Source organism: Nicotiana tabacum, unplaced genomic scaffold (genome assembly GCF_000715075.1).
Source record: "Nicotiana tabacum cultivar K326 unplaced genomic scaffold, ASM71507v2 Un00007, whole genome shotgun sequence".
In the NCBI taxonomy this organism is placed as follows: Eukaryota; Viridiplantae; Streptophyta; class Magnoliopsida; order Solanales; family Solanaceae; genus Nicotiana; species Nicotiana tabacum.
In genome coordinates, this window is record NW_027438245.1 from 19,407 (window position 1) to 38,812 (window position 19,406).

Consider the following 19,406-nt stretch of genomic DNA (forward strand, 5'->3'; position numbering starts at 1 on the left):
TGTCCCGGACATCAAGAACGGCCTAAGAAACCATTGTCGCTGCCTCGAAATGACCAAATTAAATTTTTTGGCATTTTACAACCTTAAACCTGCAAATCCGCGCGAGTCCCAAATGTTTGTGTGTTATAGCCCATGCCTTCCGCCTTGGGCCTAGATGGATCCGTCCTGGAATCGCCTAATATTTGTCTCAGATATCAAATACGGCCTAAGAAACCATTGTCGCCGCCCCGCCATGACCAAATAACATTTTTGGGCAGTCTACAGCCATAAAACTGGAAATCCGCGCGAGTCCCAAATTTTTGTGTGCTATCGCCCATGCCTTCCGCCTTGGGCCCGGATGGATCTGTCCAGGAATCGACTAATATTTGTCCCGGACATCAAGAACGGCCTAAGAAACCATTGTCGCCGCCTCGAAATGACCAAATTAAATTTTTTGGCATTTTACAACCATAAACCTGCAAATCCGCGCGAGTCCCAAATGTTTGTGTGCTATAGCACATGCCTTCCGTCTTGGGCCCTGTTGGATCCGTCCTGGAATCGCCTAATATTTGTCCCGAACATCAAATACAGTTTAAGAAACAATTGTCACCGCCCCGCCATGACCAAATTAAAATTTTTTGGCATTTTACAGCCATAAAATTGGAAATCCGCGCGAGTCCCAAATGTTTGTGTGCTATAGCCCATGCCTTCCGCCTTGGGCCCGGATGGATCCGTCTTGGAATCGCCTACTATTTGTCCCGGACATCAAATACGGCATAAGAAACCATTGTCACCACCCCGCCATGGCCAAATAACATTTTTGGGCATTTTACAGCCATAAAACTACAAATCGGCGCGAGTCCCAAATTTTTGTGTGTTATAGCCCATGCCTTCCGCCTTGGGCCTAGATGGATCCATCCTGGAATCGCCTAATATTTGTCCCAGACATCAAATACGGCCTAAGAAACCATTGTCGCCGCCCTGCCATGACCAAATAACATTTTTGGGCAGTCTACAGCCATAAAACTGGAAATCCGCGCGAGTCCCAAATTTTTGTGTGTGCTATCGCCCATGCCTTCCGCCTTGGGCCCGGATGGATCTGTCCAGGAATCGACTAATATTTGTCGCGGACATCAAGAACGGCCTAAGAAACCATTGTCGCCGCCTCGAAATGACCAAATTAAATTTTTTGGCATTTTACAACCATAAACCTGCAAATCCGCGCGGGTCCCAAATGTTTGTGTGCTATAGCACATGCCTTCCGTCTTGGGCCCTGTTGGATCCGTCCTGGAATCGCCTAATATTTGTCCCGAACATCAAATACAGTTTAAGAAACAATTGTCACCGCCCCGCCATGACCAAATTAAAATTTTTTGGCATTTTACAGCCATAAAATAGAAAATCCGCGCGAGTCCCAAATTTTTGTGTGCTATAGCCCATGCCTTCCGCCTTAGGCCCGGATGGATCCGTCTTGGAATCGCCTACTATTTGTCCCGGACATCAAATACGGCATAAGAAACCATTGTCACCACCCCCGCCATGGCCAAATAACATTTTTGGGCATTTTACAGCCATAAAACTACAAATCGACGCGAGTCCAAAATTTTTGTGTGTTATAGCCCATGCCTTCCGCCTTGGGCCTAGATGGATCCATCCTGGAATCGCCTAATATTTGTCCCAGACATCAAATACGGCCTAAGAAACCATTGTCGCCGCCCTGCCATGACCAAATAACATTTTGTGGGCAGTCTACAGCCATAAAACTGGAAATCCGCGCGTGTCCCAAATTTTTGTGTGCTATCGCCCATGCCTTCCGCCTTGGGCCCGGATGGATCTGTCCAGGAATCGACTAATATTTGTCGCGGACATCAAGAACGGCCTAAGAAACCATTGTCGCCGCCTCGAAATGACCAAATTAAATTTTTTGGCATTTTACAAGCCATAAACCTGCAAATCCGCGCGGGTCCCAAATGTTTGTGTGCTATAGCACATGCCTTCCGTCTTGGGCCCTGTTGGATCCGTCCTGGAATCGCCTAATATTTGTCCCGAACATCAAATACAGTTTAAGAAACAATTGTCACCGCCCCGCCATGACCAAATTAAAATTTTTTGGCATTTTACAGCCATAAAATAGAAAATCCGCGCGAGTCCCAAATTTTTGTGTGCTATAGCCCATGCCTTCCGCCTTAGGCCCGGATGGATCCGTCTTGGAATCGCCTACTATTTGTCCCGGACATCAAATACGGCATAAGAAACCATGGTCACCACCCCCTCCATGGCCAAATAACATTTTTGGGCATTTTACAGCCATAAAACTACAAATCGGCGCGAGTCCCAAATTTTTGTGTGTTATAGCCCATGCCTTCCGCCTTGGGCCTAGATGGATCCATCCTGGAATCGCCTAATATTTGTCCCAGACATCAAATACGGCCTAAGAAACCATTGTCGCCGCCCTGCCATGACCAAATAACATTTTTGGGCAGTCTACAGCCATAAAACTGGAAATCCGCGCGAGTCCCAAATTTTTGTGTGCTATCGCCCATGCCTTCCGCCTTGGGCCCGGATGGATCTGTCCAGGAATCGACTAATATTTGTCCCGGACATCAAGAACGGCCTAAGAAACCATTGTCGCCGCCTCGAAATGACCAAATTAAATTTTTTGGCATTTTACAACCATAAACCTGCAAATCCGCGCGAGTCCCAAATGTTTGTGTGCTATAGCACATGCCTTCCGTCTTGGGCCCTGTTGGATCCGTCCTGGAATCGCCTAATATTTGTCCCGAACATCAAATACAGTTTAAGAAACAATTGTCACCGCCCCGCCATGACCAAATTAAATTTTTTTGGCATTTTACAGCCATAAAATAGAAAATCCGCGCGAGTCCCAAATTTTTGTGTGCTATAGCCCATGCCTTCCGCCTTGGGCCCGGATGGATCCGTCTTGGAATCGCCTACTATTTGTCCCGGACATCAAATACGGCATAAGAAACCATTGTCACCACCCCCGCCATGGCCAAATAACATTTTTGGGCATTTTACAGCCATAAAACTACAAATCGGCGCGAGTCCCAAATTTTTGTGTGTTATAGCCCATGCCTTCCGCCTTGGGCCTAGATGGATCCATCCTGGAATCGCCTAATATTTGTCCCAGACATCAAATACGGCCTAAGAAACCATTGTCGTCCGCCCTGCCATGACCAAATAACATTTTTGGGCAGTCTACAGCCATAAAACTGGAAATCCGCGCGAGTCCCAAATTTTTGTGTGCTATCGCCCATGCCTTCCGCCTTGGGCCCGGATGGATCTGTCCAGGAATCGACTAATATTTGTCCCGGACATCAAGAACGGCCTAAGAAACCATTGTCGCCGCCTCGAAATGACCAAATTAAATTTTTTGGCATTTTACAACCATAAACCTGCAAATCCGCGCGAGTCCCAAATGTTTGTGTGCTATAGCACATGCCTTCCGTCTTGGGCCCTGTTGGATCCGTCCTGGAATCGCCTAATATTTGTCCCGAACATCAAATACAGTTTAAGAAACAATTGTCACCGCCCCGCCATGACCAAATTAAAATTTTTTGGCATTTTACAGCCATAAAATTGGAAATCCGCGCGAGTCCCAAATTTTTGTGTGCTATCGCCCATGCCTTCCGCCTTGGGCCCGGATGGATCTGTCCAGGAATCGACTAATATTTGTCCCGGACATCAAGAACGGCCTAAGAAACCATTGTCGCCGCCTCGAAATGAACAAATTAAATTTTTTGGCATTTTACAACCATAAACCTGCAAATCCGCGCGAGTCCCAAATGTTTGTGTGCTATAGCACATGCCTTCCGTCTTGGGCCCTGTTGGATCCGTCCTGGAATCGCCTAATATTTGTCCCGAACATCAAATACAGTTTAAGAAACAATTGTCACCGCCCCGCCATGACCAAATTAAAATTTTTTGGCATTTTACAGCCATAAAATTGGAAATCCGCGCGAGTCCCAAATGTTTGTGTGCTATAGCCCATGCCTTCCGCCTTGGGCCCGGATGGATCCGTCTTGGAATCGCCTACTATTTGTCCCGGACATCAAATACGGCATAAGAAACCATTGTCACCACCCCCGCCATGGCCAAATAACATTTTTGGGCATTTTACAGCCATAAAACTACAAATCGGCGCGAGTCCCAAATTTTTGTGTGTTATAGCCCATGCCTTCCGCCTTGGGCCTAGATGGATCCATCCTGGAATCGCCTAATATTTGTCCCAGACATCAAATACGGCCTAAGAAACCATTGTCGCCGCCCTGCCATGACCAAATAACATTTTTGGGCAGTCTACAGCCATAAAACTGGAAATCCGCGCGAGTCCCAAATTTTTGTGTGCTATCGCCCATGCCTTCCGCCTTGGGCCCGGATGGATCTGTCCAGGAATCGACTAATATTTGTCCCGGACATCAAGAACGGCCTAAGAAACCATTGTCGCCGCCTCGAAATGACCAAATTAAATTTTTTGGCATTTTACAACCATAAACCTGCAAATCCGCGCGAGTCCCAAATGTTTGTGTGCTATAGCACATGCCTTCCGTCTTGGGCCCTGTTGGATCCGTCCTGGAATCGCCTAATATTTGTCCCGAACATCAAATACAGTTTAAGAAACAATTGTCACCGCCCCGCCATGACCAAATTAAAATTTTTTGGCATTTTACAGCCATAAAATAGAAAATCCGCGCGAGTCCCAAATTTTTGTGTGCTATAGCCCATGCCTTCCGCCTTAGGCCCGGATGGATCCGTCTTGGAATCGCCTACTATTTGTCCCGGACATCAAATACGGCATAAGAAACCATTGTCACCACCCCCGCCATGGCCAAATAACATTTTTGGGCATTTTACAGCCATAAAACTACAAATCGACGCGAGTCCAAAATTTTTGTGTGTTATAGCCCATGCCTTCCGCCTTGGGCCTAGATGGATCCATCCTGGAATCGCCTAATATTTGTCCCAGACATCAAATACGGCCTAAGAAACCATTGTCGCCGCCCTGCCATGACCAAATAACATTTTTGGGCAGTCTACAGCCATAAAACTGGAAATCCGCGCGAGTCCCAAATTTTTGTGTGCTATCGCCCATGCCTTCCGCCTTGGGCCCGGATGGATCTGTCCAGGAATCGACTAATATTTGTCCCGGACATCAAGAACGGCCTAAGAAACCATTGTCGCCGCCTCGAAATGACCAAATTAAATTTTTTGGCATTTTACAACCATAAACCTGCAAATCCGCGCGGGTCCCAAATGTTTGTGTGCTATAGCACATGCCTTCCGTCTTGGGCCCTGTTGGATCCGTCCTGGAATCGCCTAATATTTGTCCCGAACATCAAATACAGTTTAAGAAACAATTGTCACCGCCCCGCCATGACCAAATTAAAATTTTTTGGCATTTTACAGCCATAAAATAGAAAATCCGCGCGAGTCCCAAATTTTTGTGTGCTATAGCCCATGCCTTCCGCCTTAGGCCCGGATGGATCCGTCTTGGAATCGCCTACTATTTGTCCCGGACATCAAATACGGCATAAGAAACCATGGTCACCACCCCCTCCATGGCCAAATAACATTTTTGGGCATTTTACAGCCATAAAACTACAAATCGGCGCGAGTCCAAAATTTTTGTGTGTTATAGCCCATGCCTTCCGCCTTGGGCCTAGATGGATCCATCCTGGAATCGCCTAATATTTGTCCCAGACATCAAATACGGCCTAAGAAACCATTGTCGCCGCCCCGCCATGACCAAATAACATTTTTGGGCAGTCTACAGCCATAAAACTGGAAATCCGCGCGAGTCCCAAATTTTTGTGTGCTATCGCCCATGCCTTCCGCCTTGGGCCCGGATGGATCTGTCCAGGAATCGACTAATATTTGTCGCGGACATCAAGAACGTCCTAAGAAACCATTGTCGCCGCCTCGAAATGACCAAATTAAATTTTTTGGCATTTTACAACCATAAACCTGCAAATCCGCGCGGGTCCCAAATGTTTGTGTGCTATAGCACATGCCTTCCGTCTTGGGCCCTGTTGGATCCGTCCTGGAATCGCCTAATATTTGTCCCGAACATCAAATACAGTTTAAGAAACAATTGTCACCGCCCCGCCATGACCAAATTAAAATTTTTTGGCATTTTACAGCCATAAAATAGAAAATCCGCGCGAGTCCCAAATTTTTGTGTGCTATAGCCCATGCCTTCCGCCTTAGGCCCGGATGGATCCGTCTTGGAATCGCCTACTATTTGTCCCGGACATCAAATACGGCATAAGAAACCATGGTCACCACCCCCTCCATGGCCAAATAACATTTTTGGGCATTTTACAGCCATAAAACTACAAATCGGCGCGAGTCCAAAATTTTTGTGTGTTATAGCCCATGCCTTCCGCCTTGGGCCTAGATGGATCCATCCTGGAATCGCCTAATATTTGTCCCAGACATCAAATACGGCCTAAGAAACCATTGTCGCCGCCCTGCCATGACCAAATAACATTTGTGGGCAGTCTACAGCCATAAAACTGGAAATCCGCGCGAGTCCCAAATTTTTGTGTGCTATCGCCCATGCCTTCCGCCTTGGGCCCGGATGGATCTGTCCAGGAATCGACTAATATTTGTCGCGGACATCAAGAACGTCCTAAGAAACCATTGTCGCCGCCTCGAAATGACCAAATTAAATTTTTTGGCATTTTACAACCATAAACCTGCAAATCCGCGCGGGTCCCAAATGTTTGTGTGCTATAGCACATGCCTTCCGTCTTGGGCCCTGTTGGATCCGTCCTGGAATCGCCTAATATTTGTCCCGAACATCAAATACAGTTTAAGAAACAATTGTCACCGCCCCGCCATGACCAAATTAAAATTTTTTGGCATTTTACAGCCATAAAATAGGAAATCCGCGCGAGTCCCAAATTTTTGTGTGCTATAGCCCATGCCTTCCGCCTTGGGCCAGGATGGATCCGTCTTGGAATCGCCTACTATTTGTCCCGGACATCAAATACGGCATAAGAAACCATTGTCACCACCCCGCCATGGCCAAATAACATTTTTGGGCATTTTACAGCCATAAAACTACAAATCGGCGCGAGTCCAAAATTTTTGTGTGTTATAGCCCATGCCTTCCGCCTTGGGCCTAGATGGATCCATCCTGGAATCGCCTAATATTTGTCCCAGACATCAAATACGGCCTAAGAAACCATTGTCGCCGCCCTGCCATGACCAAATAACATTTTTGGGCAGTCTACAGCCATAAAACTGGAAATCCGCGCGAGTCCCAAATTTTTGTGTGCTATCGCCCATGCCTTCCGCCTTGGGCCCGGATGGATCTGTCCAGGAATCGACTAATATTTGTCCCGGACATCAAGAACGGCCTAAGAAACCATTGTCGCCGCCTCGAAATGAACAAATTAAATTTTTTGGCATTTTACAACCATAAACCTGCAAATCCGCGCGAGTCCCAAATGTTTGTGTGCTATAGCACATGCCTTCCGTCTTGGGCCCTGTTGGATCCGTCCTGGAATCGCCTAATATTTGTCCCGAACATCAAATACAGTTTAAGAAACAATTGTCACCGCCCCGCCATGACCAAATTAAAATTTTTTGGCATTTTACACCCATAAAATTGGAAATCCGCGCGAGTCCCAAATGTTTGTGTGCTATAGCCCATGCCTTCCGCCTTGGGCCCGGATGGATCCGTCTTGGAATCGCCTACTATTTGTCCCGGACATCAAATACGGCATAAGAAACCATTGTCACCACCCCGCCATGGCCAAATAACATTTTTGGGCATTTTACAGCCATAAAACTACAAATCGGCGCGAGTCCCAAATTTTTGTGTGTTATAGCCCATGCCTTCCGCCTTGGGCCTAGATGGATCCATCCTGGAATCGCCTAATATTTGTCCCAGACATCAAATACGGCCTAAGAAACCATTGTCGCCGCCCTGCCATGACCAAATAACATTTTTGGGCAGTTTACAGCCATAAAACTGGAAATCCGCGCAAGTCCCAAATTTTTGTGTGCTATCGCCCATGCCTTCCGCCTTGGGCCCGGATGGATCTGTCCAGGAATCGACTAATATTTGTCGCGGACATCAAGAACGGCCTAAGAAACCATTGTCGCCGCCTCGAAATGACCAAATTAAATTTTTTGGCATTTTACAACCATAAACCTGCAAATCCGCGCGGGTCCCAAATGTTTGTGTGCTATAGCACATGCCTTCCGTCTTGGGCCCTGTTGGATCCGTCCTGGAATCGCCTAATATTTGTCCCGAACATCAAATACAGTTTAAGAAACAATTGTCACCGCCCCGCCATGACCAAATTAAAATTTTTTGGCATTTTACAGCCATAAAATAGAAAATCCGCGCGAGTCCCAAATTTTTGTGTGCTATAGCCCATGCCTTCCGCCTTAGGCCCGGATGGATCCGTCTTGGAATCGCCTACTATTTGTCCCGGACATCAAATACGGCATAAGAAACCATTGTCACCACCCCGCCATGGCCAAATAACATTTTTGGGCATTTTACAGCCATAAAACTACAAATCGGCGCGAGTCCAAAATTTTTGTGTGTTATAGCCCATGCCTTCCGCCTTGGGCCTAGATGGATCCATCCTGGAATCGCCTAATATTTGTCCCAGACATCAAATACGGCCTAAGAAACCATTGTCGCCGCCCTGCCATGACCAAATAACATTTTTGGGCAGTCTACAGCCATAAAACTGGAAATCCGCGCGAGTCCCAAATTTTTGTGTGCTATCGCCCATGCCTTCCGCCTTGGGCCCGGATGGATCTGTCCAGGAATCGACTAATATTTGTCGCGGACATCAAGAACGGCCTAAGAAACCATTGTCGCCGCCTCGAAATGACCAAATTAAATTTTTTGGCATTTTACAACCATAAACCTGCAAATCCGCGCGGGTCCCAAATGTTTGTGTGCTATAGCACATGCCTTCCGTCTTGGGCCCTGTTGGATCCGTCCTGGAATCGCCTAATATTTGTCCCGAACATCAAATACAGTTTAAGAAACAATTGTCACCGCCCCGCCATGACCAAATTAAAATTTTTTGGCATTTTACAGCCATAAAATAGAAAATCCGCGCGAGTCCCAAATGTTTGTGTGCTATAGCCCATGCCTTCCGCCTTGGGCCCGGATGGATCCGTCTTGGAATCGCCTACTATTTGTCCCGGACATCAAATACGGCATAAGAAACCATTGTCACCACCCCGCCATGGCCAAATAACATTTTTGGGCATTTTACAGCCATAAAACTACAAATCGGCGCGAGTCCAAAATTTTTGTGTGTTATAGCCCATGCCTTCCGCCTTGGGCCTAGATGGATCCATCCTGGAATCGCCTAATATTTGTCCCAGACATCAAATACGGCCTAAGAAACCATTGTCGCCGCCCTGCCATGACCAAATAACATTTTTGGGCAGTCTACAGCCATAAAACTGGAAATCCGCGCGAGTCCCAAATTTTTGTGTGCTATCGCCCATGCCTTCCGCCTTGGGCCCGGATGGATCTGTCCAGGAATCGACTAATATTTGTCCCGGACATCAAGAACGGCCTAAGAAACCATTGTCGCCGCCTCGAAATGAACAAATTAAATTTTTTGGCATTTTACAACCATAAACCTGCAAATCCGCGCGAGTCCCAAATGTTTGTGTGCTATAGCACATGCCTTCCGTCTTGGGCCCTGTTGGATCCGTCCTGGAATCGCCTAATATTTGTCCCGAACATCAAATACAGTTTAAGAAACAATTGTCACCGCCCCGCCATGACCAAATTAAAATTTTTTGGCATTTTACAGCCATAAAATAGAAAATCCGCGCGAGTCCCAAATTTTTGTGTGCTATAGCCCATGCCTTCCGCCTTAGGCCCGGATGGATCCGTCTTGGAATCGCCTACTATTTGTCCCGGACATCAAATACGGCATAAGAAACCATTGTCACCACCCCGCCATGGCCAAATAACATTTTTGGGCATTTTACAGCCATAAAACTACAAATCGGCGCGAGTCCCAAATTTTTGTGTGTTATAGCCCATGCCTTCCGCCTTGGGCCTAGATGGATCCATCCTGGAATCGCCTAATATTTGTCCCAGACATCAAATACGGCCTAAGAAACCATTGTCGCCGCCCTGCCATGACCAAATAACATTTTTGGGCAGTCTACAGCCATAAAACTGGAAATCCGCGCAAGTCCCAAATTTTTGTGTGCTATCGCCCATGCCTTCCGCCTTGGGCCCGGATGGATCTGTCCAGGAATCGACTAATATTTGTCGCGGACATCAAGAACGGCCTAAGAAACCATTGTCGCCGCCTCGAAATGACCAAATTAAATTTTTTGGCATTTTACAACCATAAACCTGCAAATCCGCGCGGGTCCCAAATGTTTGTGTGCTATAGCACATGCCTTCCGTCTTGGGCCCTGTTGGATCCGTCCTGGAATCGCCTAATATTTGTCCCGAACATCAAATACAGTTTAAGAAACAATTGTCACCGCCCCGCCATGACCAAATTAAAATTTTTTGGCATTTTACAGCCATAAAATAGAAAATCCGCGCGAGTCCCAAATTTTTGTGTGCTATAGCCCATGCCTTCCGCCTTAGGCCCGGATGGATCCGTCTTGGAATCGCCTACTATTTGTCCCGGACATCAAATACGGCATAAGAAACCATTGTCACCACCCCGCCATGGCCAAATAACATTTTTGGGCATTTTACAACCATAAAACTACAAATCGGCGCGAGTCCCAAATTTTTGTGTGTTATAGCCCATGCCTTCCGCCTTGGGCCTAGATGGATCCATCCTGGAATCGCCTAATATTTGTCCCAGACATCAAATACGGCCTAAGAAACCATTGTCGCCGCCCTGCCATGACCAAATAACATTTTGGGCAGTCTACAGCCATAAAACTGGAAATCCGCGCGAGTCCCAAATTTTTGTGTGCTATCGCCCATGCCTTCCGCCTTGGGCCCGGATGGATCTGTCCAGGAATCGACTAATATTTGTCCCGGACATCAAGAACGGCCTAAGAAACCATTGTCGCCGCCTCGAAATGACCAAATTAAATTTTTTGGCATTTTACAACCATAAACCTGCAAATCCGCGCGGGTCCCAAATGTTTGTGTGCTATAGCACATGCCTTCCGTCTTGGGCCCTGTTGGATCCGTCCTGGAATCGCCTAATATTTGTCCCGAACATCAAATACAGTTTAAGAAACAATTGTCACCGCCCCGCCATGACCAAATTAAAATTTTTTGGCATTTTACAGCCATAAAATAGAAAATCCGCGCGAGTCCCAAATTTTTGTGTGCTATAGCCCATGCCTTCCGCCTTAGGCCCGGATGGATCCGTCTTGGAATCGCCTACTATTTGTCCCGGACATCAAATACGGCATAAGAAACCATTGTCACCACCCCGCCATGGCCAAATAACATTTTTGGGCATTTTACAGCCATAAAACTACAAATCGGCGCGAGTCCCAAATTTTTGTGTGTTATAGCCCATGCCTTCCGCCTTGGGCCTAGATGGATCCATCCTGGAATCGCCTAATATTTGTCCCAGACATCAAATACGGCCTAAGAAACCATTGTCGCCGCCCTGCCATGACCAAATAACATTTTTGGGCAGTCTACAGCCATAAAACTGGAAATCCGCGCGAGTCCCAAATTTTTGTGTGCTATCGCCCATGCCTTCCGCCTTGGGCCCGGATGGATCTGTCCAGGAATCGACTAATATTTGTCCCGGACATCAAGAACGGCCTAAGAAACCATTGTCGCCGCCTCGAAATGAACAAATTAAATTTTTTGGCATTTTACAACCATAAACCTGCAAATCCGCGCGAGTCCCAAATGTTTGTGTGCTATAGCACATGCCTTCCGTCTTGGGCCCTGTTGGATCCGTCCTGGAATCGCCTAATATTTGTCCCGAACATCAAATACAGTTTAAGAAACAATTGTCACCGCCCCGCCATGACCAAATTAAAATTTTTTGGCATTTTACAGCCATAAAATAGAAAATCCGCGCGAGTCCCAAATGTTTGTGTGCTATAGCCCATGCCTTCCGCCTTGGGCCCGGATGGATCCGTCTTGGAATCGCCTACTATTTGTCCCGGACATCAAATACGGCATAAGAAACCATTGTCACCACCCCGCCATGGCCAAATAACATTTTTGGGCATTTTACAGCCATAAAACTACAAATCGGCGCGAGTCCCAAATTTTTGTGTGTTATAGCCCATGCCTTCCGCCTTGGGCCTAGATGGATCCATCCTGGAATCGCCTAATATTTGTCCCAGACATCAAATACGGCCTAAGAAACCATTGTCGCCGCCCTGCCATGACCAAATAACATTTTTGGGCAGTTTACAGCCATAAAACTGGAAATCCGCGCAAGTCCCAAATTTTTGTGTGCTATCGCCCATGCCTTCCGCCTTGGGCCCGGATGGATCTGTCCAGGAATCGACTAATATTTGTCGCGGACATCAAGAACGGCCTAAGAAACCATTGTCGCCGCCTCGAAATGACCAAATTAAATTTTTTGGCATTTTACAACCATAAACCTGCAAATCCGCGCGGGTCCCAAATGTTTGTGTGCTATAGCACATGCCTTCCGTCTTGGGCCCTGTTGGATCCGTCCTGGAATCGCCTAATATTTGTCCCGAACATCAAATACAGTTTAAGAAACAATTGTCACCGCCCCGCCATGACCAAATTAAAATTTTTTGGCATTTTACAGCCATAAAATAGAAAATCCGCGCGAGTCCCAAATTTTTGTGTGCTATAGCCCATGCCTTCCGCCTTAGGCCCGGATGGATCCGTCTTGGAATCGCCTACTATTTGTCCCGGACATCAAATACGGCATAAGAAACCATTGTCACCACCCCCGCCATGGCCAAATAACATTTTTGGGCATTTTACAACCATAAAACTACAAATCGGCGCGAGTCCAAAATTTTTGTGTGTTATAGCCCATGCCTTCCGCCTTGGGCCTAGATGGATCCATCCTGGAATCGCCTAATATTTGTCCCAGACATCAAATACGGCCTAAGAAACCATTGTCGCCGCCCTGCCATGACCAAATAACATTTTTGGGCAGTCTACAGCCATAAAAATGGAAATCCGCGCGAGTCCCAAATTTTTGTGTGCTATCGCCCATGCCTTCCGCCTTGGGCCCGGATGGATCTGTCCAGGAATCGACTAATATTTGTCGCGGACATCAAGAACGGCCTAAGAAACCATTGTCGCCGCCTCGAAATGACCAAATTAAATTTTTTGGCATTTTACAACCATAAACCTGCAAATCCGCGCGGGTCCCAAATGTTTGTGTGCTATAGCACATGCCTTCCGTCTTGGGCCCTGTTGGATCCGTCCTGGAATCGCCTAATATTTGTCCCGAACATCAAATACAGTTTAAGAAACAATTGTCACCGCCCCGCCATGACCAAATTAAAATTTTTTGGCATTTTACAGCCATAAAATAGAAAATCCGCGCGAGTCCCAAATTTTTGTGTGCTATAGCCCATGCCTTCCGCCTTAGGCCCGGATGGATCCGTCTTGGAATCGCCTACTATTTGTCCCGGACATCAAATACGGCATAAGAAACCATTGTCACCACCCCGCCATGGCCAAATAACATTTTTGGGCATTTTACAGCCATAAAACTACAAATCGGCGCGAGTCCAAAATTTTTGTGTGTTATAGCCCATGCCTTCCGCCTTGGGCCTAGATGGATCCATCCTGGAATCGCCTAATATTTGTCCCAGACATCAAATACGGCCTAAGAAACCATTGTCGCCGCCCTGCCATGACCAAATAACATTTTTGGGCAGTCTACAGCCATAAAACTGGAAATCCGCGCGAGTCCCAAATTTTTGTGTGCTATCGCCCATGCCTTCCGCCTTGGGCCCGGATGGATCTGTCCAGGAATCGACTAATATTTGTCCCGGACATCAAGAACGGCCTAAGAAACCATTGTCGCCGCCTCGAAATGAACAAATTAAATTTTTTGGCATTTTACAACCATAAACCTGCAAATCCGCGCGAGTCCCAAATGTTTGTGTGCTATAGCACATGCCTTCCGTCTTGGGCCCTGTTGGATCCGTCCTGGAATCGCCTAATATTTGTCCCGAACATCAAATACAGTTTAAGAAACAATTGTCACCGCCCCGCCATGACCAAATTAAAATTTTTTGGCATTTTACAGCCATAAAATAGAAAATCCGCGCGAGTCCCAAATGTTTGTGTGCTATAGCCCATGCCTTCCGCCTTGGGCCCGGATGGATCCGTCTTGGAATCGCCTACTATTTGTCCCGGACATCAAATACGGCATAAGAAACCATTGTCACCACCCCGCCATGGCCAAATAACATTTTTGGGCATTTTACAGCCATAAAACTACAAATCGGCGCGAGTCCCAAATTTTTGTGTGTTATAGCCCATGCCTTCCGCCTTGGGCCTAGATGGATCCATCCTGGAATCGCCTAATATTTGTCCCAGACAACAAATACGGCCTAAGAAACCATTGTCGCCGCCCTGCCATGACCAAATAACATTTTTGGGCAGTCTACAGCCATAAAACTGGAAATCCGCGCGAGTCCCAAATTTTTGTGTGCTATCGCCCATGCCTTCCGCCTTGGGCCCGGATGGATCTGTCCAGGAATCGACTAATATTTGTCCCGGACATCAAGAACGGCCTAAGAAACCATTGTCGCCGCCTCGAAATGAACAAATTAAATTTTTTGGCATTTTACAACCATAAACCTGCAAATCCGCGCGAGTCCCAAATGTTTGTGTGCTATAGCACATGCCTTCCGTCTTGGGCCCTGTTGGATCCGTCCTGGAATCGCCTAATATTTGTCCCGAACATCAAATACAGTTTAAGAAACAATTGTCACCGCCCCGCCATGACCAAATTAAAATTTTTTGGCATTTTACAGCCATAAAATAGAAAATCCGCGCGAGTCCCAAATGTTTGTGTGCTATAGCCCATGCCTTCCGCCTTGGGCCCAGATGGATCCGTCTTGGAATCGCCTACTATTTGTCCCGGACATCAAATACGGCATAAGAAACCATTGTCACCACCCCGCCATGGCCAAATAACATTTTTGGGCATTTTACAGCCATAAAACTACAAATCGGCGCGAGTCCCAAATTTTTGTGTGTTATAGCCCATGCCTTCCGCCTTGGGCCTAGATGGATCCATCCTGGAATCGCCTAATATTTGTCCCAGACATCAAATACGGCCTAAGAAACCATTGTCGCCGCCCTGCCATGACCAAATAACATTTTTGGGCAGTCTACAGCCATAAAACTGGAAATCCGCGCGAGTCCCAAATTTTTGTGTGCTATCGCCCATGCCTTCCGCCTTGGGCCCGGATGGATCTGTCCAGGAATCGACTAATATTTGTCCCGGACATCAAGAACGGCCTAAGAAACCATTGTCGCCGCCTCGAAATGAACAAATTAAATTTTTTGGCATTTTACAACCATAAACCTGCAAATCCGCGCGAGTCCCAAATGTTTGTGTGCTATAGCACATGCCTTCCGTCTTGGGCCCTGTTGGATCCGTCCTGGAATCGCCTAATATTTGTCCCGAACATCAAATACAGTTTAAGAAACAATTGTCACCGCCCCGCCATGACCAAATTAAAATTTTTTGGCATTTTACAGCCATAAAATTGGAAATCCGTGCGAGTCCCAAATGTTTGTGTGCTATAGCCCATGCCTTCCGCCTTGGGCCCGGATGGATCCGTCTTGGAATCGCCTACTATTTGTCCCGGACATCAAATACAGTTTAAGAAACCATTGTCACCACCCCGCCATGGCCAAATAACATTTTTGGGCATTTTACAGCCATAAAACTACAAATCGGCGCGAGTCCCAAATTTTTGTGTGTTATAGCCCATGCCTTCCGCCTTGGGCCTAGATGGATCCATCCTGGAATCGCCTAATATTTGTCCCAGACATCAAATACGGCCTAAGAAACCATTGTCGCCGCCCTGCCATGACCAAATAACATTTTTGGGCAGTCTACAGCCATAAAACTGGAAATCCGCGCGAGTCCCAAATTTTTGTGTGCTATCGCCCATGCCTTCCGCCTTGGGCCCGGATGGATCTGTCCAGGAATCGACTAATATTTGTCCCGGACATCAAGAACGGCCTAAGAAACCATTGTCGCCGCCTCGAAATGACCAAATTAAATTTTTTGGCATTTTACAACCATAAACCTGCAAATCCGCGCGAGTCCCAAATGTTTGTGTGCTATAGCACATGCCTTCCGTCTTGGGCCCTGTTGGATCCGTCCTGGAATCGCCTAATATTTGTCCCGAACATCAAATACAGTTTAAGAAACAATTGTCACCGCCCCGCCATGACCAAATTAAAATTTTTTGGCATTTTACAGCCATAAAATAGAAAATCCGCGCGAGTCCCAAATGTTTGTGTGCTATAGCCCATGCCTTCCGCCTTGGGCCCGGATGGATCCGTCTTGGAATCGCCTACTATTTGTCCCGGACATCAAATACAGTTTAAGAAACAATTATCACCGCCCCGCCATGACCAAATTAAAATTTTTTGGCATTTTACAGCCATAAAATTGCAAATCCGCGCGAGTCCCAAATGTTTGTGTGCTATAGCCCATGCCTTCCGCCTTGGGCCCGGATGGATCCGTCTTGGAATCGCCTACTATTTGTCCCGGACATCAAATACGGCATAAGAAACCATTGTCACCACCCCGCCATGGCCAAATAACATTTTTGGGCATTTTACAGCCATAAAACTACAAATCGGCGCGAGTCCCGAATTTTTGTGTGTTATAGCCCATGCCTTCCGCCTTGGGCCTAGATGGATCCATCCTGGAATCGCCTAATATTTGTCCCAGACATCAAATACAGCCTAAGAAACCATTGTCGCCACCCTGCCATGACCAAATAACATTTTTGGGCAGTCTACAGCCATAAAACTGGAAATCCGCGCGAGTCCCAAATTTTTGTGTGCTATCGCCCATGCCTTCCGCCTTGGGCCCGGATGGATCTGTCCAGGAATCGACTAATATTTGTCCCGGACATCAAGAACGGCCTAAGAAACCATTGTCGCCGCCTCGAAATGACCAAATTAAATTTTTTGGCATTTTACAACCATAAACCTGCAAATCCGCGCGAGTCCCAAATGTTTGTGTGCTATAGCACATGCCTTCCGTCTTGGGCCCTGTTGGATCCGTCCTGGAATCGCCTAATATTTGTCCCGAACATCAAATACAGTTTAAGAAACAATTGTCACCGCCCCGCCATGACCAAATTAAAATTTTTTGGCATTTTACAGCCATAAAATAGAAAATCCGCGCGAGTCCCAAATGTTTGTGTGCTATAGCCCATGCCTTCCGCCTTGGGCCCGGATGGATCCGTCTTGGAATCGCCTACTATTTGTCCCGGACATCAAATACGGCATAAGAAACCATTGTCACCACCCCGCCATGGCCAAATAACATTTTTGGGCATTTTACAGCCATAAAACTACAAATCGGCGCGAGTCCCAAATTTTTGTGTGTTATAGCCCATGCCTTCCGCCTTGGGCCTAGATGGATCCATCCTGGAATCGCCTAATATTTGTCCCAGACATCAAATACGGCCTAAGAAACCATTGTCGCCGCCCTGCCATGACCAAATATCATTTTTGGGCAGTCTACAGCCATAAAACTGGAAATCCGCGCGAGTCCCAAATTTTTGTGTGCTATCGCCCATGCCTTCCGCCTTGGGCCCGGATGGATCTGTCCAGGAATCGACTAATATTTGTCCCGGACATCAAGAACGGCCTAAGAAACCATTGTCGCCGCCTCGAAATGACCAAATTAAATTTTTTGGCATTTTACAACCATAAACCTGCAAATCCGCGCGAGTCCCAAATGTTTGTGTGCTATAGCACATGCCTTCCGTCTTGGGCCCTGTTGGATCCGTCCTGGAATCGCCTAATATTTGTCCCGAACATCAAATACAGTTTAAGAAACAATTGTCACCGCCCCGCCATGACCAAATTAAAATTTTTTGGCATTTTACAGCCATAAAATTGGAAATCCGTGCGAGTCCCAAATTTTTGTGTGCTATAGCCCATGCCTTCCGCCTTGGGCCCGGATGGATCCGTCTTGGAATCGCCTACTATTTGTCCCGGACATCAAATACGGCATAAGAAACCATTGTCACCACCCCGCCATGGCCAAATAACATTTTTGGGCATTTTACAGCCATAAAACTACAAATCGGCGCGAGTCCCAAATTTTTGTGTGTTATAGCCCATGCCTTCCGCCTTGGGCCTAGATGGATCCATCCTGGAATCGCCTAATATTTGTCCCAGACATCAAATACGGCCTAAGAAACCATTGTCGCCACCCTGCCATGACCAAATAACATTTTTGGGCAGTCTACAGCCATAAAACTGGAAATCCGCGCGAGTCCCAAATTTTTGTGTGCTATCGCCCATGCCTTCCGCCTTGGGCCCGGATGGATCTGTCCAGGAATCGACTAATATTTGTCCCGAACATCAAGAACGGCCTAAGAAACCATTGTCGCCGCCTCGAAATGACCAAATTAAATTTTTTGGCATTTTACAACCATAAACCTGCAAATCCGCGCGGGTCCCAAATGTTTGTGTGCTATAGCACATGCCTTCCGTCTTGGGCCCTGTTGGATCCGTCCTGGAATCGCCTAATATTTGTCCCGAACATCAAATACAGTTTAAGAAACAATTGTCACCGCCCCGCCATGACCAAATTAAAATTTTTTGGCATTTTACAGCCATAAAATAGAAAATCCGCGCGAGTCCCAAATGTTTGTGTGCTATAGCCCATGCCTTCCGCCTTGGGCCCGGATGGATCCGTCTTGGAATCGCCTACTATTTGTCCCGGACATCAAATACAGTTTAAGAAACAATTATCACCGCCCCGCCATGACCAAATTAAAATTTTTTGGCATTTTACAGCCATAAAATAGAAAATCCGCGCGAGTCCCAAATGTTTGTGTGCTATAGCCCATGCCTTCCGCCTTGGGCCCGGATGGATCCGTCTTGGAATCGCCTACTATTTGTCCCGGACATCAAATACGGCATAAGAAACCATTGTCACCACCCCGCCATGGCCAAATAACATTTTTGGGCATTTTACAGCCATAAAACTACAAATCGGCGCGAGTCCCGAATTTTTGTGTGTTATAGCCCATGCCTTCCGCCTTGGGCCTAGATGGATCCATCCTGGAATCGCCTAATATTTGTCCCAGACATCAAATACAGCCTAAGAAACCATTGTCGCCACCCTGCCATGACCAAATAACATTTTTGGGCAGTCTACAGCCATAAAACTGGAAATCCGCGCGAGTCCCAAATTTTTGTGTGCTATCACCCATGCCTTCCGCCTTGGGCC